Source organism: Myotis daubentonii, chromosome 4 (assembly GCF_963259705.1).
Source record: "Myotis daubentonii chromosome 4, mMyoDau2.1, whole genome shotgun sequence".
In the NCBI taxonomy this organism is placed as follows: Eukaryota; Metazoa; Chordata; class Mammalia; order Chiroptera; family Vespertilionidae; genus Myotis; species Myotis daubentonii.
The window spans coordinates 20,651,892-20,676,616 of NC_081843.1; the positions used below are offsets into that span (position 1 = coordinate 20,651,892).

General features: G+C 49.2%; 1 pseudogene; it reads right to left on the bottom strand.

Moving 5' to 3' along the window:
• Nucleotides 1-23,361: 23,361 nt before the first annotated feature.
• Nucleotides 23,362-24,316, bottom strand: LOC132232344 (zinc transporter ZIP1-like; annotated as a pseudogene).
• Between the last annotated feature and the right edge of the window lie 409 nt (nucleotides 24,317-24,725).

Below are 24,725 nucleotides of genomic sequence, written 5' to 3' on the forward strand. Positions count from 1 at the left end.
TTAATAATCTGATGAACAGAATGAACTGTTGATTATAATAGAATCAGGGACATAGAAAGGGAATGGACTGACTATTCTTGGGGGGGAAAGGGGTGTGGGAGATGTGGGAAGAGACTGGACAAAAATCGTGCACCTTTGGATGAGGACAGTGGGTGGGGAGTGAGGGTGGAGGGTGGGGCGGGAACTGGGAGGAGGGGAGTTATGGGGGGGAAAAAAAAGAGGAACAAATGTAATAATCTGAACAATAAAGATTTAATTAAAAAAAAAAAAAAAAAGAGAGTTTGAGTTGGGTTTTCCTTTTTTTGCATCTGACCTCAAGACTTTTCATAGAAGGACTGGAGGAAGAATTCCCCACTGGTCCTAGAAAGGAATGAGGCTCCCAGGCTCTTGGGTCCCATCTTCCTGCTGGTGTATGGAGAGCATGGACAGTGAGGCTGATGGCATGGGGTTGATTCCCAGTTGAGTTACCCTGGCCAAGTCCCTTAAGCCCTCTGAAACGGAGAAAATTGCCTTTATGGGCGGTGGGTGTGGCTTTAATGAGATAACGTGGGCAAGAGCTCCTGGCATTTAGTACGTGCTTCACACACAAGTCCTCTGTCCTCTCCGTCTTCTTGTGCTCTGTCTTTACCGGCTCTGTTAACCAGTCAGCATCTTCCAGAGAAACACAACCACTAGTGCGTGTGTAAAAAATTTTTATAGGTCGTTAAATAAATATATATAAGCACATGTGTACATAAGTTTATATATAAACATACACTTAAATATGTATGCTGTATTTAAATTTCTTTAAGGAATTTAAATTTCATGGGCAGGCAAGTCAAGGGACCTCTTGCACAATGGCAGCGGCTGGCAAGCCCGACATCTGTAGGGCAGTCCAGCAGGCGGGGAACTCAGGCAAAGCTTTTATGTTGCAGCCTCGAGGCAGAATTCCTTCTTCTCCAGGAAACCTCAGTTTTGCCATCTAGTCCTTCAACTGATTAGATAAGGCCCACCTGCGTTATGGAGGGTAATCTCCCTTACCGAACGTCAACTGACTATAGATGCTAGTCATCTCTACACATTACCTCCACAGCAACATCTAGACTAGTGTTTGACCAAGACAACCAGGCACCAGAGCCCGAACAAGCTGATGCAAAATGACCTGTTCCATTTGCTGAGGCAGTTTCTGTGGGCCTCAGTTGCCCCACTGAATGGGAGACCAGTCCCGGCCTTGACCTTCAAGCTGCTCTTCTATAAATGGGAAGAATGGACAGGAGGGTGCAGGGGGTGAGTGAGGGCGTGCCGAGGAGCAGGATGAAGATGATTCTGGGTGGAGACTCCTCTCTGTTGTGGGGCAGAAGATCCTGCCAGTTGAGGCCTCTCGTTCCCTGAATCCCTGAGTCATCTCAGGGGAGGAGAATGTAACATCAGAGCCTGAAGGTGGCTGTTGGCATGTACCAGAGCTATTTATATGACTTCCCCGCTCTTCCACAAAGATGATTTCAGCCCCAGAAGGGAGAAAGCACAGCCCTCCTGGTGCAAGCTCCGAGCACATAGACAGGCACAGTCTCTCCTAATCCTACAGAGAGGCTCCGTGCTTGCCTTGGAGGTCCCTGCTGGAGGGAGGGGAGGCAGGAGAGGAGGAGGAGGAGGAGGAGGAGGAGGAGGAGGAGGAGGAGGAGGAGGAGGAGGAGGAGGAGGAGGAGGAGGGTGATACAGATAACGACCTGTTTTGTGGGAAAGAACAAACACACAGTCACACACATTTGCAAGGTGGAGAGCAGCATTTACATCCTGGTTCCGATATTTCCTCACTGCTCTGGCTTGGGCAGGCAAGTCAAGGGAACTCTCTGACCCTCAACCTCTTTATCTGTGAATGGAACGTCATAGTAATGATACCTTGTGTGCAGGGATGTGGTTAGAATGACACCAGATAAAACATGTGCAGGCCTTTCATTCCTACTGTGTCTGCATGGCCTGGGGGCTCCTGAATTTGGTCATGTTCACTTCACGTCTCTTAGATCCCACAGGCCACTCTGAGGTCAAGTTCAGCTCTCAGTCATGCTGGGTCTTGGTGTTTATGTTTATTTTTTAAAATATGTTTTTATTGATTTTAGAGAGAGGAAGGGAGAGGGAGAGATAGAAACATCAATGACAGAGAAACATCAACTGGCTGCCTCCCACACGCCCCACACTGGGGATCGAGCCAACAATCTGGGCATGCACCCTGATCAGGAATCAAACCGTGACCTTCTGGTTCATGGGTTGATTCTCAACCACTGAGCTGCACCGTCGGGTAGTTTATGTTTATTTTTAGCAGGGAAATGTTATGCGAAGGAAGGGAAGAACGATTAATGAACATATTATTCAATAATGGGAGATAATAAGCAGCTGCCCTAATTGTATTATGAGTCTGTCACTTGAAGTTTATACCGTGATTAAAGCTCAACATTTAAAGTATTTTAAAGTGGGAGCTCAGGTTTTCAAGTGCAGGAAACAAAAAAAGAACAATTGCCTAAAAGTGGTAAAATTAACTTCCCTTCATGCTTGGCTTTCTGAAGAGCTTTCTGATTACAGAGCCTTCATGGCTCACCCAGGCCGTTGAGGCTGGGCAATGAGATCATTTCCACCAAGCGATGAAACGCCTCACAGAATCATTCTTGGTATTTGAAAAGGCCAGATGGTGAGCCTGGATGTTTCGAAGGTCATGAAGTGTGTGTACCTTTATCCCTTCTTAGTTACCTTAGTAGATACCTTAGTAACCCTGAGAGGCAGGCATTGTGATGCCTGTTTTTGCAGATGGGACCACTGAGGCCCAGAGATGATGTGACTAGTCCTAAGGGGCAGACCAGAGCAGGGAGGTGTCCCAACCACAACCCAACCTGCCTGTTGAAGACCAAATGAGCTGAGAACAGAGGCATTTTAGAGACCTGCTCCGTGAAGGGCCAGGCCATGGAAATTTCTGCCTTCGAATGGCTTTTAAAAAAATGTATATTTTTATCAATTTTTAGAGAGAGAGGAAGGGAGGGGGATAGAAAGATAGAAACATCGATGAGAAAGAAACATCATTGATCAGGTGCCTCCTACATGCTCCCTTCTTGGGCTCAAGCCTGCAACCTGGGCGTGTGTCCTGACTGGGAATGGAACCGTGACCTCCTGGTTCATAGGTCAATGCTCAACCACTGAGCCATGCGGGCCAGGAGATGGCTCCTTTTAACGGCCTAGGGCACAGTGTGATGTGTTTAGGTCTGAATTGCAGCTCACAGGCCAGTCACAAGTTAGTTCTGAGCCCCGATTCTACCCCTTGTGCCCCTCCCTGTCTGAGCCTGTTTCCATTTGTGCAGAACAGTTAGGTTTCCCAAGGGCCAGTGCCCCGTAAATGGGCCTGCGATGCTTGGACTTGGTAAGTAGTTATGCATCATGCTTACAGTTACCTTCTTTTATGGCTAAGAGTTTTGGCGTTCTAATTAGGGGAGTGAGACACAATTTTATTTTACAGTAAATCCATTTAAGCTTCTTAAGATTGTGTAGATATAAAAATATTTGAATAGATAATAGAGATGGTAGCAGATATGACAATAACAATAATTGCAAAGGTTTATGGAGTGCTTACAATGGGCCAGCCAGGATTCTAAGCACTTTCTGTTTAGCTCATTTAATCCTCCAACCATTGAGGTTGGTTACTACTAGCTCCGCTGTACAATGGAGCAAACGGAGGGACAGAGACTTTTATTTATTTATTAAATTTTAAAAAATCATCTTAAAATTTTTTATTTTTAAAATCTTTATGGTTGAAAGTATGACATGTGTCCCATTTTTCCCCGCCATTGACCTCTTCTAGCCCACTCACCCCCCGCCCCAGGCCTTCACCGCCCTATTGTCTGTGTGCACGGGTTATGCATATATGCATACAAGTTCATTGGATGATCTCCTCCCACCCACCCTCCCCTGCCTTCCCGGAGGGACAGAGACTTGACTTTCTTGTGTGACTAGTAAGTGGTGGAGCTGGGATTTGAACCCAGACCCCTGACTGCAGAGTCCGTACTCCTACTTAGTTATGGATGTGGGGTACAAGTGAGTGGTGTTTGGGGAGCACTGGCCAGAGTTGTGTCTGGGGTGACCAGCTGGCTCCAGTTTGCTGGGATTTTCTTGGTTTTAAACCTGAAAGTCCTGTGTCCGGGGAACCCTTGTCACTTTGTAATGCCTCAGTCTTTTCCAATCTCTTCTGAGCTCTCATCACCGTATACTAGTATGCCAGTGACACGAGCTAAGTATATGTCACCAAGCAAAACATGCCAGCTACCTTCTGCACGCTCCCTACTGGGGATTGAGCCCACAACCCGGGCACGTGCCCTGAATGGGAATCGAGCCAGTGACCTTTTGGTGCAAAGGGATGACACCTAACCCACAGGGCCACACCAGCCAGGGCAAGGACCATGTCGTAGCTTATTGAACCCATTTCTTCCTGATGGACGTATGGACTGTGGGGAGTAAACACACACCTCTCCTAACCGTATAAGTAACATCCAGAAACCATTGCCAAAAACAACAGAATAAAGTGCCTGATGCTGTATGTGTAACCAACAGTGGCACTTGCCTGACGGGTATAAAAAATGCGGTGAAAATATGCCATATTCCCATCTACAGCGGCGTAACAATTGTATTGGGATGTATAGAAATATGAAATCTTGGCACACCAGCATGGATTATGCAGAAGAAAGAGTCCTTGCCCTGGCTGGTGTGGCCCTGTGGGTTGGGTGTCATCCCCTTGCACCGAAAGGTCACTGGCTCAATTCCCATCCAGGGCACATGCCCGGGTTGTGGGCCCAACCCCCAGTAGGGGGCGTGCAGAAGGCAGCCAATTGATGTTATGCTCTCGCATCAATGTTTCTCTCTTCTCCCTTCTGCTCCCTCTAAAAATCAATAAACGATTTTTAAAAGAAAAAAGAGTCCTCATTGGTGCATCTGAAATAACAGAAATAAAGATGATGATGATGATGATGGCTGCTCTGTTTCTAGCATCCACTCTGTACCAATATAGCACCAGGCACTGTATTATGTGCATCGCCTTAATTAACTCACGCAGCCCCTGTGGAAAATACTATTACTATCATCTCCATGTTACAGATGAGGAAACAGGGGCACAGAAAGGCTTTCAAAATTGCCACGCTCGCGCAGCTAGGAAGCAACGAAGTGGAGCCTTAATCCAGGGCAGCAGCTTTCAACTCGGGAGAAGACACGGCCCCTTGCATTGGCCTGGTGGGTGAAAACGTGCCCATTCTCTTTTGTGCCTGTGGAGTATCCCATAGCATGGCTGTGTCGTGGCTCATTGAACAGTTCCTCCCTGATGGATGTGCAGGTGTTCCCATGGTTTCCTGTTATAAATAATTCTGAAACATACCTGCATGTGGCTATCTGCTAGTGCGCACCGTTGAGCATTTTCCAGGATGGTGTGGTGGGCAGGTCCTAACGACAACCCCAAGATGCCAGTCCCCGGGTTATTCCAATCTAGGCATTTCTGGGAAGGGATGCTATAGTGGTCATTAAAGTTCCAAGCCAGCTCGCCTCAGATACCAAGATTATCCAGGTGGATTTCTGATCACATGAGCCTTTTATTTATTTAATTATTATTTTTGAAATATATTTTTATTGATTTCAGAGAGGAAGGGAGAGGGAGAGAGAGATAGAAACATCAATGATGAGAGAGAATCATTGATTGGCCCAGTCAAGGCTGACCAGGAATCGAAGCGTGATCTCTTGGTTCATAGGTTGTCACATGTGTTCCTAGCCACACACCAGCCAGGCTCACAAACCCTTTAAAAGCAGAGTTTTCTCTGGTTGGGAGCAGAAGAGGAAGCCAGCAGGATGTGAAGTAAAAGAAGGTGCAGCACGCTGCTGTTGGCTTGAAGATGGAGAGTCTACGTGAAGAGGAATTCGAGTGACCTTTAGGAGCTGAGAGGGCCTCTGGATTGGAGACTTCAGCCCTGAGCTGCAAGGAACCGAATCCTGCCCGTACCAGGAACGAGCCTGGAGAGGACCCGAGGTCCCTGAGATGCAGTGGCCGGCACCGTGACTTCAGTCTGCGCGGGGACTCCACACTGGGTGAACTTCTCACCCGGGGAACTGTAGGCTAATAAGTGGGAGTTGCGTTCATTGGCAATTCCTTTCACAGCAATAGAAGACGAATGCAGATGGTTTCTGAAAGGCAGAATCAATAGTTATCTGCACTTAAAACCTGGGTTCATTCAGCAGATACGTGTTGCCCATCCGGGCCAGGTGCACCCCAGGCTTTGGAGACGCGGCAGGGAACAACGCAATCACAAACCTGAGCCTCTTGAAGCTGACATTCTGGGGGGGGGGTCTTCTGCGGGGGGAGGCAGATAATAAAAGCAACGTGTACAACATATGAAGAGCTCTAGTGTTTTGTGGGTTCTATGGAAAAAGAGAAGGCAGGGAAGAGGGAGAGAGTGAGGGAGAGAGAGGGACAGAGTGTATGTAGGTGTGTGTAAATGAATGTGTGCCTAGGAACACACATGACATGGGAATAAAGACCTAAAGGGAATGAGCCATATAGAAGAGCATTCCAGGTAAAGGACATAGCAAGTGCCAAGGCCCTGCGGCAGGGACATACCTGGTGAGTTCAAGAAGATTTTAGGGCAGAGTGAGGAGGGGGAGAGTAGTAGGAATTGAGATCAGAAAGGTAATGGCATCCTAGGTCCTCCAAAGACCATAAAATAGATGTGTCAATTATACTCTACTCCACCAAGTTTGCAGAATCCCCCTGTCCACCCCTCCACCCTGACCAATACCTGTGTAGATCAAATACAACATGTTAATCTATTGGATGGATGAATAATGGTGCCTCCTTTTTCTAACTGGCATTTCTGGATCGCGGGTGAGGTTGGAATCTTTCCTGATCTCGATTGCCCATGCCTACCTCCTTCCCTCCCAGGACCCAACCCCTATATGTTACCAAGAAGAAAGCTTGATATTTCTGTGTGGATCTCACAGGACATGGGATACAGAGAGGCAGTCCCAGGCTTTTTATTCCATCGAGTGTGGGCATATCTAGACTCTGTAACTTCCCTCCTTCCTTCTCCCACTGACGAGCCCTAATCAGAATGCAGCGAGTGAAACTGATGTTGTATAGGAATAACCTTGAGTCTACTTGAACACACATTTGCAACATTTAGCACTTTTTAAAGTTAGCAATAGATTACTTGCTAATACAGCTCACAACTGCTTGCAACACAGCATATCTTGGTTGATTATTGCTGGCAGAGCATGGACAGTGCGTGTGTGTGTGTCTTGAATGAGAAAGAGCAGACCTCCGTTGCCCATCTCCCTCAGAGCCATGAGGTTACTTATCAGGGTCAAGCTACTTCGGCCCATCTCATAAGCCGGTATCAGGCGACTCTGCAGCCTTGGAGGGGACTCTAGCTTAGGTGTCCTTGGGCCTTCCCCTTGCCTGCCAGCTGGGTCACCTTCCCGGGAGGCCTTCCCAGAGGGCGCTCTTGGACTGGGGCCCCAAATGGCCATGGCCAGCTGCTTAGTGCCTTGGGAGCCTGGTCATGGCCACGTGAAGACAGAAGCAGAGATCAGGGTGATGTTTCTATGAGCCAAGGAAAAGCAAGATTGCCAGCAAACCAGCAGAAGCTAGGAGAGAGGCCTAGAACAGACTTCTCCTCAAAGCCCTTAGGGGGAACCAGCCCTGCTGACACCTTGATCTTGAACTTCTGGCCTCCAGAAGAGTGGACAATAGGTTTCTGTTGTTTGAAACACTCAGTTGGTGGTACTTTGTTATGGCAGCTCCAGGACACCAATACACAGACAAATGCAAGTGGTTTGGAAGAGTGGAGTATGGAGTTTGGGGTGGGGGTATCTCAAGGACATAAATAAATAGGTAAGGGTCCTGCATTAGGTTTGAAACTTCAACTGCCCTGACATAGGAAGGGAGCGTTATGGAGTGGGGGCCTTGGATTTAAAATCTGGCTCTACTATGTGATCTTGGGCTGGTTACTTAACTTCTCTGAGCCTCAGAGCACCTATATTTCCGAAAAAGCAGCATGTTATCCACTGAGAATTTATTTCTGAGGCCCACCTTATAACATAAAATCCTATAAGTGACCAGGAACACCAAATAGAACTGCATTATGTTTTTAAAACTATATATTTTATTGATTTTTTACAGAAAGGAAGGGAGAGGATAGAGAGTTAGAAACATCGACGAGAGAGAAACATCCAACAGCTGCCTCCTGCACACCCCCTACTGGGGATGTGCCCGCAACCAAGGTACATGCCCTTGACCAGAATCGAACCTGGAACCCTTCAGTCTGCAGGCTGACGCTCTATCCACTGAGCCAAACCGATTAGGGCCATTATGTTTTTACAGACATCTGTTGAGGATGTAAAGCGAAGCACTTATTACAGAGGCTACAAGGTGATTGTTTCCTTAGGGGCATCTTTTCTTCCCTGGGCTGGGCTGCCCGAGGCATTAAAACACAGGAATCTAAGAAACACGGACAGACAGTGCTGCCTTCTTTTCCTGGTGACTCAGCCTGTGGCCGCAAGGTCACCCTGCGTTCTATCTTCAAAGTGTCCTCAGAACTGCGTTCAAAATGAGGGTCACCTGTCTGGAGGGTACCAACGTCATTTTGAATTTTTGGATGGCACAAAATTTGTGAATGGCGAGGGCTGGGGTAGCACAGTTTCCATGGTGATGTGAGAAGCCAGTGCCAGCACCGAGGGTGGTAAACACGCAGGTGGTTTTAATGTAGGATCTTATTTGAGAAGAATGGCCTTAAACTGTGTAGGGGGAGAATGGACCCCAAGTGCATGAGGTCGTCATTCCAGGTGACCTGAGCTGGGATTCCTTTGTCCACAGCAGCTTATGTAATGAGTCCTGATATGTGTATGTGTGTGCATGACTGTGTACGTGTGCTTGTGCGTCTCTGTGTGTATTTATGTGCTTCTACATGTCCCTGAGTGTATGGGTATGTGTATTTGCATAGGTGTGTGTATGTGTGTATCTCTGTGTGTATGTGTGTATATCTCTGTATGTATACCTCTGTATGTATGTATGTGTATTATACATATATGCTTGAAACTCATTTAGGGCTTTCTAGTATATAGAAAGCCCTAAATGAGTTGTGTGTGCTAAAGTATGCACATGCCCATGCATGTGGGTGCTTATGCGTGCATCTCTCTGCATGTATGTTAGTGTGCACACATATGGGCCTTTGTGTGTTTATGCATGTGTATCTGTTTATGTATGCATGCTTCATGTGTGTTACACAAAATGTTATAGGTTGTATGTGTGCACCTGTGTATGTGCACACATGCATCAGGGTCTCTGTATACATGTGTGTTTATATATGTGACCACATGTATGTGTAAACATGTGTATATGTACGTGCCTATGTGTCTCTGTGTTTGCATATGTATGTCTGTGTGTGTGTGTGTGTGTGTCTCTGTGTGCATGTGCTGTTATTCCCCACTCCCGCACCCTGGGCAGACATCACTAGTCAATTACAGCAATACTCACACTCCTCTGTGCAGGGCTTCTCCCACTGCTGGCTGTGAACGGGGCTTGGCTGCAAGAGGAAACCAGTATGCCTTCCCAGGTCTCCAGTGTCAAGGTCAAGCTGCTCAGACTGACATTCGTGGCTTTTCAGAGCCTCTCTTTATTTTCTGCCTCAGGCAGTTCCCTGAGCTCCAACATGCTCATTCCTCACTGAGCTTTTGAACAGGTTTCTTCTCAGCTAACGGGGTCATTACGCATATGGTTTCTGGAATTAACCTCCATGGGGTCAGTTCCTGCTCTGATTTGGGCAGCTTTGAGTAAATCATGTAACAGCATAGCCTCACTTTTCTTATTGGCAATTTGCAGATGATAATAATAATATCTACTTCAGAGTTGATGTGAGGGCAAAACAAGATCATTCACATAAGGCCCCTAACATAGAAAGCCCTCAATGAGTTTTGTGCGCTAAAGTAATATTGTAACATCTGGTTGGCATCTGTTTCTCTATTAAACATCTGTCCACTGATTCCACTATCCATCCACTTCCTGTCGGCCCCTGGCCTCCCTCATTCCCTTTAAGTCACCTCCTTCCACGATCTGTCCTTTCCTGTCTTAGCCTTTCACGGGGCCATCATGTTGCCAACCTCAGGGAGGCAACATTCATCTGCCTTGCTGGAGCCATGCTGGAGGGGCCCCCACCATAGACCACAAGGTGACAGGTGGCCCCTCATCGTGTGCCTCTGGTGGTCCTGTTTCCATGGACCTCCAGTCACACAAGGGGACAAACGGTGCCATATCCAGGAAACCGAATGCTCCTGAAGGCCAAGGTCTAGCTTTAGTCACCACTGTATGCCCAGTACCCCACACAGTGCCTGGCACATACTAGATGCTCAATTAATGTGGGTGGGTGCATGGAACAGGGAAGGGCTGAGATCCCACCTGGTCTTCCTCTTGCAGGGATGAGGTCAACATTGGTGGTCAGTGATGGGGTAAAATGTTGAGAATCACATGGAGGATTCATGGGGTCAAGTGGAAATAGAGTTGGACAGAAAACTTCAGGCCCAACCCTGTTCCCTCAACCTCTGTCCAGGAGGCCTCTGAACAGTGCACCCGCTGCCTAATAGCTTCCTTTAGTGCCCTCTGTGGCCAGCCACCAACGGGACAGGTTTCCCCGCCTGGGCAGTATTGCTGCTTTGGACTGCGGGCTGTCCTGTGCACTGTAGGATGTGTAACAGCATCCCTGGCCTTTACCCACTAGATGCCAGTAGCACCCCCCAAGTTGTGACAACCCCAAACACCTCCAGACATTGTTGAATAGTCCCAGGAAGACTGCATGACTCCAGCTAAGATCTACTGGGTCCTGACTCCCTTGAACAGCTGTGCCCTCAGGTCCTGTCTGGGTGATAGCTGCCTGGCAAGGAGTAAAGGCTAGGAAAGACAAGTCTGTCATTCCATTTATGTAGTAAATCAATAATTTAGGGTTTTGAGACTTGGCATAGGGGCAGCAGGGATTCTTCCGATGACCGACCCAAATCTTAAGGCATGAACTTGGACTTTGGGGGACAAAGACGAAGGCTGGGAGCTCTTGGCTAATGTAAATTCCCTTTCTGGAATCTGGTGAGTAGTGACTGGGTTACGTTGGGAGCGGGAGGGAACGGGGCTGCCTGGGAGATTTCTGGGATTTTGGAGATTGTGCAATGTGGCCAAGCCTCCCTCTTCTGGATCAGGTTGACACTCAGGACATCGCTTGTCACCTGGTCAGGAAAAGCTCCCAGAGCTTCCCTTCCCTCTTTCTCTCCCCCCTGATTGACTCAGCTCCATCGACCCCACTTGGGCCAGACCCTCCAGGAAGGCTTCTCTCTCTGACACCCACCCTCTCAAGCTGGGTTGGGGTTCCTCCGAGACTCCCGCCCCCATGCTTACCCCATCACAGTCCTCAATGCTTCGAGTTCTACTTGGTGACTTGTCAGTCTCTGTCCCATGGCCATGGCCTCTGGTTCTTGTCCAACTCTGTACTCCCAGTGCCTAGCACATGGGCCTGCCACATAGTAGGTGGTCATCTCTTCCCTCAGTGCATTTTGCTGATCACCTACCTGTGCCAGGCACAGTGGTGCTCAGACAAGACACAGCCCCTGGCTCATGGCACTACGTCTCTGGGGGAAGCCAGACACAGAAAGTTACGTCATTTCCAGCCACAGAAGCAGCCACAAAGGGTGTCAGAGCACAGACAGAGTGGGGACATCTAGCCCAGTGGTCAGGGTTGAGCTGCGTGTCCTGTAGGGTGACCAACCATCTCAGTTCCCCCAGAACCGAGGGGTTTCTTGGGCTGGAGAGCATTCAGATGAAAACCGGGAAAGTTCTGGGCAAATTGGAACGGGCTGGTTATTTTAGCGCTGGCACCAGCCTAGGAGAGTTACAGTATATTACACAATTGAATCCTCAGAACAACCCTGTACAATCAGTACCAGTGTTAAACCCTATTCGACAGGCCAGGACCAGGTCCTAAGAGTGTAGGGACGAGTTAGGGGCAGGACTGGATGGGGAGCCCAGACTCTGGGGCTCTGATTGATTTGCTGTATTGATTCCCAGGGGCTAAACAAAGGCGATGCCCATTTTTATGGTACAATGAGCCACCAGGCTCTTTCGTGTGTGTGTGTGTGTGTGTGTGTGTGTGTGTGTGTGTGTGTGTGTGTGTATAGTCTTGAGCCTATATCCATCCATCCCCTGGAATCTGTGGGAGACTCTGGGTGTCTAAGTGGCTCCCAGGCCAGGCAATGGAACCTCTTGGTTGAAGCATATCAGATTTTTATTTGGATCCTCACTTCATCTTGTGAAATAAAACCTACCTGTTTTACCGTAGAGGAAATGGAGACCCAGAGAGGTTGAGTGACTTGCCCAAGGTCACACAGTGATGAACTCACGACTTTCAGCTCTCGATTCATTGCTGTTTTGGGTTCTGGGTTAATATACAAACTCTAACAACTAAATCATGGCTCTTCTAGTTACCAATTTTATGATCTTGGCCAAGGCATTAACTTTTCCAAGCCTCAATTTCCTCATCTGTCAAATGGATGTAGTTCTAGGCTTCCTCTTCGGGTTATCTGGAGGCATCAATGAGATGGTGCATGTAAAGAAGGCTCTTAGCAGTACATGTGAAAGCTCCCAGAACACAGTCACTGCTGCCTTTAACCCCCCGCCCCCCCCCTCCCAAATATATATTCATTTGCCGGGCCCAGTGCAGAAGCTGGAAGCCAAGGGATCTATGATCTTACACCCTCATGGCCAGAACCAGTCTCCAGGATCTGCAGGTTCTGAGGAGATGCCCAACTTCTGGGAACTTGCATATCCCTCCTGCCTCCCGGGAGCCCAAATTCCAATGCAGCTAAAATTGGCCCTCGAACAGCTTTCACAGAGCACGCTGCAGCTTTTTTTGGGTCTGGAGAGCCAGTTTCCATAATGAAAGTGGCACAGAAGGAGAGACCCAGCTAAAAACAGCCTCCGCCCAGACTGATGTTCACAGGATGCAGCCTCCCCAGTCATTTGGGGACGGTGGACGCTTCGACTTCCGCAGCAGCCTTCCCCGCCACCACTAGGTGGCAGCATGGCAACGCGCGGCGGGGACCGCGCCCCAGGACCGTAACAAAGAGCCACTTGTGAAAATGATGCCCATAAAATACGCACCAGCCACAAAATTCCCCACTAAATTATTTCCCTTTTATTTGGGGCGTTTATTTGCATTGCAGGAGCTCCGCGGAAGCCTCTCTCCTCAGGGCTGTCTTAGTGCCTCGGAAGCGAAGCTAAAAAATGGCCTGAGCACGGTGGTGGCCCTGCAGCTGGCGTGTTCCCCCACCCTACCGGACTTCGGGCGCCATTAGGCTTTGGGTCCAATGTCATAGCTAAAGGTTTGAATCTTCCAGGGGAGGTAGCTTAGATTGGGTGGAAAGGCACCGATTTGAGGCTCATGGCTCTGCCCTAGGTGGCTCGTTGCTCCCCTGTCTGGGCCTTAGGCACGGTGCGAGTTTTGGCTCTGGAGTGTGGCGGCCTTGTTCTAAGGTCACTGAATCCTCTGGGAACAGGGCACCCCTGGAGCCTCCTCCTGGGCCACGGTGAGGAATAGATGAGTCACAGACGTGGATTTCTTACAGCAGTGCCTGCCGCACAGGGACTCCAGTGCCAGCTGCGTTCTCAGTGTGTCCAGGGTCAGGTATGTAGCAGGTGCCCAACAAGCAGTAACTCACGGGGCCTCACTGCCCTTGGTTGGGGGTGGCAGGAATGATCCTCAAGGCGGAGCTTCTCAAAGGCCGGCAGCATCCGTAACACCTGCGTTTGTCAGAAACTAGAATCTTCCTTCACAGCATCTCCGAGGATTTCGTGGCGCATTGAAGTTTGAGGAGTTCAGCTACCAGGCACCTTTCAGCCCCGGAGACTGGGGTTTAACCCATGCCTGTGTGAGCTCCAGCTCCCAGACCCACAGCTACCAGAGAGCAGCCCTCAGGCAGCGCCTGCATCTTAGCCCTTTCTTCTGCTTTTCTCCAGCTGCCGGGGCACTCAGGTGTGATGGGAAGGGGGGTGGGGGTCAGGAAAGGGGGGTGATGCTGCAGTTGACCTGGCTGCAGGCCACACACTTCCCTCAGCTCCCACACGTGGCTCTCCTGCCTCTGGCCACAGCATCCCCCCATCACCCCAGTGACCAGAAACAGACTTTGTCTGTGACTTTCTCTGGCCCCTCCCTACCTGAGCCCTGTGGATCCAGCCACTAAAATGTCCCACATACACCAGGCCTCCTCTGCAGCCCTCACTGTCGTTCTCCATCGTCCAGCTCTCTTGGGAACCATCCCCACATCTCCTAACTGTCCCCGTGTCCGCACCTCCTGATCTCCCCCCCAGACACACGTCTGCCAAAGGCTCTGCCCCGCTGGCCTCTGACCGGGTCTCACTCCGTGGTCCAAACTCCTGCACTCGCTCCACGGCTCCATCTCAGCTTCCTTCTCCTTCCTCTGGATCGGCCACCTCTCATCATGCCCAGTCCAGCCCACAGCACATTGTAGATCAAGTGCGACTGGTGCACAACACGCTCATTTGATGACGTGTTGTCAATGGCGCTTTCAGGTTGCAAGGTGAGTAGTTGCCACAGAAAGAGCTGCGACAGAGACCCCACGGCCTGCAAAGCCTCAGGCATGTACCATCTGGCCATTTTCAGATGGTGATTATCTCTGTCCCAGATCCAGCCCCTGCTGGATGGCACCGCATGCTGGTCCCTCACACACACTCCAGACTTTTGAATCCCTGGGCCCTTGCCCACTTTGGCCAGGAGCCATCCTGTCGGCCTTGGGGGGCCCAGCTCCAAGCAGCCGCGCTGGGCATTCCTTCCTCAAGCATTGACGGCGTGGGCCTGGCGTGCTGTGCGCTGGGATGATGTCCTTGCTCTCGGGGGCCCATGAGCTGCTGACTCAGCTGCTGATCAGAAGGACCTTTCGGGCCTTCAAGTAGCAGCCGAGGCCTCTCGCGTTGTTATGGCAGCGCCCTGCTGGCCAGAGGCCAGGGTTCCATAGCGCTCAGTGCCGCGCACAGTGCAGGTCAACATAGTCCACTTGAGAAAATGAATGGATTTCTCTCCCCCTGGGTCCATTTCTGGGTCGTCGCCCTGGGGGGCCGGACTCCATCTCCCCTGGGATCCCACGCAGGCCAGATGCTGCTGACCTCCGTGCTTGCCCACTTTCATATGCAGATGCATGGCCGGCTGATCTTGTTAGAATGCAGATGTCGACCCGCAGGTCTGGGAGGGAGCCTAAGGTTCTGCATTTATAACAAGTTCCTGGATAATACAGATCCTGCTGGGCCACGACCACACTTTGAGTAGCAAGGATATTGGCTTTGTCCAGACCAGCTGAAAGGATGTCAGGGGAGGGGAGGGACCCAGTCTCTCCGGGAGATTTTACTGTGCAGCCAGCAGGAAACCGAACCTGGAGCCACCATTCTACGGCTGCGAAGCTTCCCTCCACATATCCTCTCTCACTTCCAGCATCACTGCCACCAACACTGCGGTCCTCAAAGTGAGGGCTCCGACCCAGCACCAGCAGCGCTTGGGGACTGGGTACAATGCGTGTCCCAGGTTCTACCTCAGAGCTACTCTCAGGTGGGAGCACACTGTACTTCGAACAGCTCATCCTGGGCCCACCTGTTGGCTGCTACGTCACCTCCCTGCCTCTGGCCACCCCCACCCAATTCGCCGTTTATTCTGCAGTGACAGTGAGTTTCCAGAAATGTCCATCTGACTAGAGTGCTCATCTGCTCACAGCCTTCCAGGGCTCCCTGTCGCCCTCAAACCCGTCTCAGAGCGTCAAGGCCCTCTGAGGTCTGCACCCTCCCAGGAGGTCCCCAGTGTCTGGAAGGACAAACATCGAAGACGGGAAGTTATTCTCCACCAGGTGCTCTGTTAGCAGGGACCGAAATGAGGCCTTTTTAATGACCTGGAAAGGGTTTCTGACTTTCTCTGTGCTCGCTAGGAAGTTCAGCTCTCCAGAACTCTCTTGATATTGGATATTATTTTGGGGAAAAACTCTGTCTCCTTTACCTCCTGTTCACATTATCCTTCAAGCTGCGCGCAGAGATTCCAGGGCATAAGCGCAGGGAAAACCCTTGCACACGAGTTTGCATCCTCCAGCCTCCCCTTCTCTCCCAGCCATCAGCTCCCATTGGTTTGTCCACTTACTGGATCACTGGAGCTTATACAGATACTGACGTCTGGGTCTCATGCCCAGGGAATCTGTTTTCATTGGTTTGGGGGGGGGGGGCTGACTGGGTATTGGGGTTTTTAAAAGCATCCCATCCCCACCCCTGATGAACACAGTGGCAGCCAAGATTGAGAACTGCATTTGGCCTGAGATCTGCTGTTGGAGTCCAGAAAGCCTATTTAACCAGAGATGGAAGAACTGTTTTCTTTGCTTGAGGAATAGGGTGTCTCTGGGCCCAGCTGCCTGAGCCCCGCTGCTGGTTCCTATCCGACACAAGGCTGGGGGACCTGGATCTTGGAGGCATCCAATTGAGCCCACCCAGAGGGGCAGGGGTTGGATCTAACAGTGACTGCATTCCACACACATTCACTCTTTCATCTTTCAGGATACCTGGCCAGGTGGGTGTTATTATCTTGACATCACAGACCAATAAACTGGGATTTGGTGAGCTTCCAACAGGCTACCTTTCATCAAGCACTTTAACCTTTGCTGCCCAGCTGGTGTGGCTGCTCCTGGCTGAGTGTCAACCTAGGCACCAAGAGGTCACTGGTTTGATTCCTGGGCAGGGCACACACCCGGGGTTGTGGGCTCGATCCCCAGCAGGGGGTGGGCAGGAGGCAGCCAGTCAATGATATTTCTCTCTCATCGATGTTTCTCTCTCTCTCGTTCTCCCTAAAATCAATAAAAAATATATAAAAAAGAACTTTCACCTTTGCTGAGTGCTTCACATCCATTTCCTTACTGAACGACATGAGATACAGATATTGTCTTAGGTGAAGAAGTAGAGACTCAGAGAAGTGCAGTTACATGACTAAGGTCACACAGCTCTCCGAGGGACATGAACCTGGGTTTGAGGTCCTAGACCCCTTTCTAAAATAAGCCTAAACTCCAGCTTCCCAGCCCTCTGTAACCTTCATCTCTAACACTGAGCACACATTAAAGACCCAAACCGGTAAGTGGGTGCAAGGAGCCTGTAACGTAGCAGGCTTTCCCTGATTCGTCCCAGCAGCCAGAGCGGGGAACGTTCTAATTGTCATTCGAAGACACGTTGGAAATTGTGTTAGTGAAAATTACTTTATGTAATGAACTCTTAGATCAATTCTTGTTGCAATGAGCTGGAATGAGATTTTTGCTCTTCCCACATGTAATGCCTTCAATTCAGTGATGAATGACCGGAGTCAGCAGTGATCTGACATTCCAGTGCCGCGCACGGCCCGGTACAGGGTTCTCGTTTGCTGGCCCGATGCGGAGGGAAAGCAGACCTACGGGGGTGCACTGTTCACTGCAGCAGAGCTGTTTGATACAGGCTTTTTTCTTTATTCACGGAGAATTGGCCATATGAACACTTGGATTCATTTGTTTTAAAAAAAATCTCTCTTAGGTCCCCGTGCGAATATAAATGACTCCACACGCACGCATCTATTTGTGTGACTTAGGGCAGGCGCATCTCCTCCCTGTGTCTGTTTCCTGGTCTTTCAAATGACAGGATTAGATCAGGTAGGTTGCTGTTGGCTGAAATTCTGGAGATGCTATTAGGTGTTAAGAATTTTTTTTTAAAAGGAAAAAAATTAGAGAGATGTTAGGTTTTACAATGCAAATTGTTCCTTTACTTCTTTTCTCACTCTGACCCAGTCCATTAAGTAAGAACTTATCCCCACAGGCCTGCCCTCTCCAGGGACTACGGGAGCAGCTTTGACCCTAAGCTCCTGTAACTGGACAGCTGAGGGGGCTTGCCGTTCTGGGGAGCATTTTCACGGGCTGGGGACGCAGCCTCATCCAAACGCTGACTGTTCGCCCGCCGTTATTTCTTACTGTCCTGTGGGACCCCGCCCGCTGAGCTCCGTCCGCAGAGGGCAGAGGCAGCCCCTGCAACACGCACCGCCATGCTCTCTGACCAGGTGCCTGCACTCTGCCTTGTACCTTCCCTGCGAGTGTTTCTCATTCTGTGGTGACCCTCGCTATCCCCAATATGATGTTTTGACTAAAAAATCCACCCTTTCTTGTGCCAATATGGCCACGTTCCCTTTATTTGGCTAGCATCTGCATGATGTATCTTTGTCCATCCCTTCACTTTCTTTCTTTTTTCTTTTTTTTTAAAAAAAATTTAAAACAATCTCCTTTAACGAGCTTGGAAAGGCTTGCTCTTTGCTTGTTAACTTAGGCAAGCGAGTTCCTTATTTTTTTCCAAATTCTTTATTGTTGAAAGTATTACATGTGTCTCCCAGCCTGCTCCCACCTCCCTGCACAGGCCCTCACCACCCTGCTGTCTGTGTCCATTGGTTATGCTTATATGCACACATACAAGTCCTTTGGTTGATCTCTTGCATCCCTTCACTTTCAATCCTTCTGTTTTTATATTTTAGCTTTTTTCTTTTTAAAGAGCGCATAGGTGGATTTCCCCCCACTGCAATCTGATAATCTCTTTAACCAGGGTGGTTATACCATTTATATATGTGAATATTAATATATTTGGACTTGTTTTTCTCATTTTAACTTCCTTGAATTTCATTTATACTGCTTTGTACAATAAATATTATGTTAAATGTTAAATATGCTGCCGCAGACTGAATCCTCGGTTCTTGAAGTTAATTCATTCCGGAAGGCTGTTTGAGAAGCAATTTGTTCGAAAGCTGAATCATTTTTCTCATTAGAAATAATGTAAATTGAATTAATCCGTTCTAGACCCCCACATGGTTCCCTGTTTTAACCTTTCTTATGCAGTACACGCCTAATGTACTGTTGAATCTATGAACAGACACTTTTCTGAAATTTATCTACCACCCCTACTAGCCTTAAAGCAATCCCTCTCAGCACTCGTTCAGGGGTGTCTTTCAGGTCAGCAGCACATCTTTGCTTACAGTCACCAGCTAACTGCCTTTTGTTTATCCAAATCAGCAACAGTTTTTCTGCCTCTTCAATTGCCTGCGGTCATTGTTTCTTTCACACCCTGAGCGACATTAGCACTCTTGATGGCCTCTTTATGTTTTAAAATTATGCTAATTGTCCATTTCGGCCAGCACTGAAGCAAAGAGAAAAACCAGGGAAAATATTCACAGCACTATATCTTCAGATATTAACAAGTCCAGGTTTAGCTACTGGCATTTTCTTCTTTGTTTGCGGCCTGAGAGACTCATTTGTCTCTTATCATGAAACGGCTGTCAGGTTGAGAACTGAAATTTGTTCAACAACCGAGACATGTTTTTCCTTGAACAACGTGGTTGAGAACTGATTGTTCCAGATGAGAGATGTTGGAGAACCGAGGTGTGACTGTATACATATATGGAGAGAGAGAGAGCGAGAGAGCACTTTTCTTCTTTGGTCTGTAAAACTTAAGATTAAAAATTTTTTTTCTCTCTCTCAGGATAAAAGTTATAACCCCTGGTTTTACTCTTTCAGTGGTTATCTTTAAATTTTCCTATGCACATGAAACTTCATAATCTTAATGTGAATCTTGTGACTATTACCAGCCCCTGCCCTGCCTGAACCTACAATGAACGTGGACTATTTTAAACCGAGTCATCTCCCTGCTACGCTATATGCTCTTGTTGCCCAGGATTTCAGTCCTGCCTTTCCATTAAATCTACTTATTAGATGATTATTTTTAGGTTATGAATCCAATGACCATCTAGATTTCTCTGCACCTTTCCACCCCACCTTGCCATTTCTTCTTGCTTCTCAGACCTTCCTATTCAGGGTCATTTTTATTCTTCCTGAGCTATCGTTGAGTTTTTGTTAGGCTGAAATGCCCTCCGTTGGCCTTTGTTCTTGAGATATCATTTTGTTAAATATGCTGCCATAGACTGAATGTCTGGATCCACCTACAATATTCTTATTTTGAAACCTAAGCCCCAATATGATAGTATTAGGAGGTGGGGCCGGTGGGAGGTCAATAGGTCATAAGGGTGGAGCCCTCAGGAGTGGGATTAGTGCCCTTATAAAAGGCACTTCTGCCATGTGAGGAAATGGCAAAAAGATGGCCCTCTATGAGCAAGGAAGCTGTATTTTTATTTCTAGAATATCTTCTATTTACACTGGACATAAGCCAAGAAATCCCTGCCAGTTCTTGTGAGACAGTAACTCACAGCTAAATACTGACCATACAGGAGCAAATGTGTGAGGAAATATGATATGGCGAAGGCTCTACATGGCTGTGCCACTGGGTGTGTGGAGGAGGGGGTGGCTGTGGGGAGGGCAAAGGCCAGGAGTTCCCTCTGCTACTTTGGGAGAACATTTACAGTGTGTAACCCTGAAGTTGCGTTGGGGAACCCTGTTTTCAAGCAATCTCAGAGCTTCATCAGGCCTCCGGAGATGGAGAGAGGATGTGATTCCACACACAGTACTGGGATGATGAATAGAGCCAGGCCCCTCCTTCCTTGCAGGTGACATTCTAGTGAGGAGAGACAATTTCAACGAAATAAGTAAATAAAAACAGAGAATGTGTGATTGCAGTAGGTTCTATGATGTAGAGTGAGGCCTGGAGAGTGAGGAAGGGGGGATTACGTAGAATGGAAAAGAAAGGCATCTCTGATAAGCTTTGTTTTTTAAAAAAATTTTTTATTGGTTTCAGAAAGGAAGAGAGAGAGAGAGATAGAAATATCAATGATGAGAGAGAATCATTGCTTGGCTGTTTCCTGAATGCTCCATGCTGGGGATCGAGCCTGCAACCCAGGCATGTACCCTGACTGGGGATTGAACTGTGACCTTCTGGTTCATAGGTCGATGCTCAATCGCTGAGCCACGCCGGCCGGGCTCTGAAAAGGATTTTTGAGCTGGAACCTGAGGCCGAGAGTGTTGCCTCTGCACAGAGCTGAAGAAAGTGCTCCTGGCAGACATCAGCGGTGGGTGAGGTAAGATAAAAGTGAAGGCTGTGGGAAGGAATACTCACAAACAAGTGACAGGAAGGAAACCTGTGTGTTTGGCACTGTATTAATGTGTTGCTTCCTGATACAATACCACACTCTTGGCAGCTTAAAACACACTTGTGATCTTGTAGCGGGCCAGAGGGTCAGCAATTTGGTTAAGGCTTAACTGGGTCCTCTGCTTAGGGCTGCAGTCAGGGTATCAGCCAGATGGCATTTTCATCTCAAGACTCATCTGGGGAAGGATCTGCTTGCAGCATCATTCAGGTTGTTGGCAGGATCTACTTTCTTGTGGCTACTTGACTGAGGACCCTGGTTGTTGGTTGTTGGGTGGACACAGCTCTCGGGTCCTTGAGTCTGAAGTTCCTAGATCCCCCAGCAAATCTTTTGCCGTATGGCTTCCTCCACATGACTATTTCATCAAGCCAGCAAGGATCTCTCAGCTCAGGGAGAACCAGTCCTTCTTTTAAGAGCCTTCACCTGATTAGGTCAGGCCCACCCATGATTTCCCTATTGATGAACTCAAAATCAACTGATATGGGACCTTGATTACAGCTACATATCTCCGCACTATTGTCATATTCTTTTGGCTCAGGCAAGTCCCGCCCACCCTCAAAGGGAGGAAATTTACAGCCTCGAGAGCATCAGGGACAGAGATCATGGGGCTTGTCTTAGAATTCTGCCTCCCATACGTACATTGTGAGTGAGAGTGGGGACTTATGCCAGATGCTACTAGTTGCCATCTCAATACTTCACCTCCCTTTCTTCCTCAACAATAAAACCCTGATTTTATTTAGGATGCGAAGTGCCCACCTAAGAAGGATTGGCTTCCCAGGCCGTCATTGGTGATGTGACATAGTTCTGGCCAATGACTTGTGAGTGGCAACCTAAAGGAAAGTTATCCTTTTCCTGATAAAAAGGGACAGACCCACCTGGCATGTGACTTTTCTCCTTTGCTTCTTTCCCTTTTCCTGCCTGGAACTTGGGCACAAAGCCTGGAGGTGGAGCAGCCATCTTGTGACCATGAGGCTTCCTATTTTCTGAGAATGCAGAGCAAGAAAATAGAAAGGGCCTGGGTTCCCAACGGCATTTGGAGCTCTCTGGACCACTTCTGGACTTCTTGTCACATGAGAAAAGTATCTAACATTTGGTTATGCAAATATATTTAAGTTTCTGTTACATGTAGCCAAATGCAATCCTAACATACAACATACAAGGCTAAGTCAGGTCATGGAGGTCCTTGGTGGTCATATTACGGAGTGTGGGTTTCATTCTAAGTTAAATAGGAAGATGTTGAAGGCTTTGTTTGTTTGTTTTTTTAGAAAAACATCTTTTATTTGGGTAACATGTCCCCAAACAGATCAGTAAGTAAAATAGATTCTAGAGAATATGCCCCATACACAGTTCTATACCCCCCTCCCCCCCAAAAATAACCCTGGGGGTGAACATTCCCCATCCCCTCTTGGGCTCCTATGGTATAAAAATTTTTGGCAGCTCAATGTTTATCACCTGTTTGGGGCACCATATGTCCATGTTCAGTATTACTAGGGTGCAGCAATGGTAGGGCCCTCAGATCTGCTAACTCTCCCTCCACCCTAACTCAGAAAACATTTCCGCCCACCCCCGAATCTGGGACTAAAACAAGGAGCAAGAGGACCCCTTCACTGAGGTGCTGAGCAGGGCTCAGTGTATCACTGTGCTTTGAGAAAGAGGGAGGCATTTTAAAAATAGAGTGAGCAGAACTGGAGAAGCCAGAGAGGGTACCAAGACTGGCAGGAAGAGGCCCCTTGGCACCAGTGTCCTGGGAGAAGGGAAGAGGGAGATAGATGTGAGAGTAGGAGCTGAGAAAATTAGTAGGGCTCCACTCCAAATGACAGAGGGCTGAAACGGGCTAGAAACAAGAGAACTGCTGACTCCGAGCCTGTGTCCCCTCTACTCCCATCTCAAAGCATCTGGGCACCGTACTTTAGCCTCCCTGGTGTCTGTCCCTGTGTAGTGTCTGCCCGATTCCAGCACTCAGTGTCTTCCCTAATACTAATGTCTCCTGATCATGTCTCTAGTGACTTGACCATGCCTTGTCCCTTGAGCCTGGGGACCAGGTTTTTGTCTACCCACTTCTTTCCCATTGGTTGAGTTGTCCCAAAGGCTCCATCCCCACCTCTCAGAGAACTCCTCGGTCTTCAATACTTCCCTTCCCCATTCCTCGGGAGGGAAGATGGGTCAAGGGCACCTGGTACCCCATCTCCTCTGCCCCTCTTGGAGCCCCCTAGACTTGAATGAAGAGTAGACCAGTCAGTAAGGCAAAGCCTGATAGGAGCAGAAGGACCTAGAGGATCCTCTGGTCAGAAGTGGCCAGCTCCTGGGACAGGATTTCCAAGAAGGTGATAGAAAGGCGCCAGCTGCCATGCGCTCCAGCACAGGCTGGGCCAGCTGGTGCAGTGGGCCAGCCGACTCTGCCAGAGCTGCACCCAGCCCCATGCCCGGAGGTGTCACGCATGAGAAGAGAATGACACAGCCAGCCACCACCTTTGCTCGCTGGTGGCTCTGCAGCAGCCTCAGGGACAAGCTGACGGCCAAAGCACCCTCGTGGAGCCGCAAAGCCAGACACAGCTCCATGGCCTGAGCCCGGTCTTGCTGCAGTCCCACTGCCAGCCCCTCAGACACAGTGCAGAGCCAGGGAGGAGACCAGTACACAGGCACGCAGGGCTGAGGGAGCGGCCAGCGCTCTGCTTGCCTGTGGGAGGCCTTGCCCGTCATGCCAGTCTGCGGCCCACCATTCACTGTTCCCAGCAGTCCCCTTGTCTCCCCTTGAGCTGGTGGCACTGACTGCTCCTCGTAAGCCAGTGTGAGCTGCTCCGTCACCAGGACCAGGAAGAAGCCATGGCCAGGATAAACCCTTGTAGGGGAAACTGGAGCATCACATGCAGCGCTGCCAGGGCCTCCTCTATGGCAGACAGGGAGTCAGGCAGCAGGCCCAGGAGACAGGTGGTCAGGGCTTTCTGGAAGGCTGAGGCGTCCGGGTTAGCTCCAGGCTGGCGTAGCACACAGACGGGCACCAGACTGCAGATGAGAGTGAGCACCAGCAGGAGCACCAGGGCCCCCAACTTCACCTCCGGTCCTACGGGCAGTGGGGGATCCGAGGCTACTGCCTCTGGGTACTCCACCAGGAGCGCTGGTTCTCCCCAGGGCCCCATGGTGGCCGTGCTTGCTCCAGGGGCTCTCAGACCTAGAGAGGGTCTCACTTCATGGCACCCGCTCGGTTCCGGCCTCCAGTCGGGAGTCTGTTGAAGGGATTTTGATCAGAGAGGTGTCTGGATTGATTTATGTTTGGAAAAATCTCCTGGCTATGTGGCAAAGCATGATCTGACATGGAGCATCGTGCAAGACTGCAAATGAAGGCTCCGCGAAGGTAAGTCGCCCGAGGTAGCACAGCTAGAGAGGGCTAGGCATGGGCTCCAAACTGCGTGTTTGCTTGACTGGCTTTGGCTGATGTCTCTGATGAAGGTGTTTGTCTTCCTGCCGTTGCTGGAGGAGCCTGAAGCTACCACGTCACTTGATTTACCTCTGGAGTCCCATTCTCCGAAAAGCTTCATGATTTTCACAATCATAAAAGAGAAATTCATTCGGGGT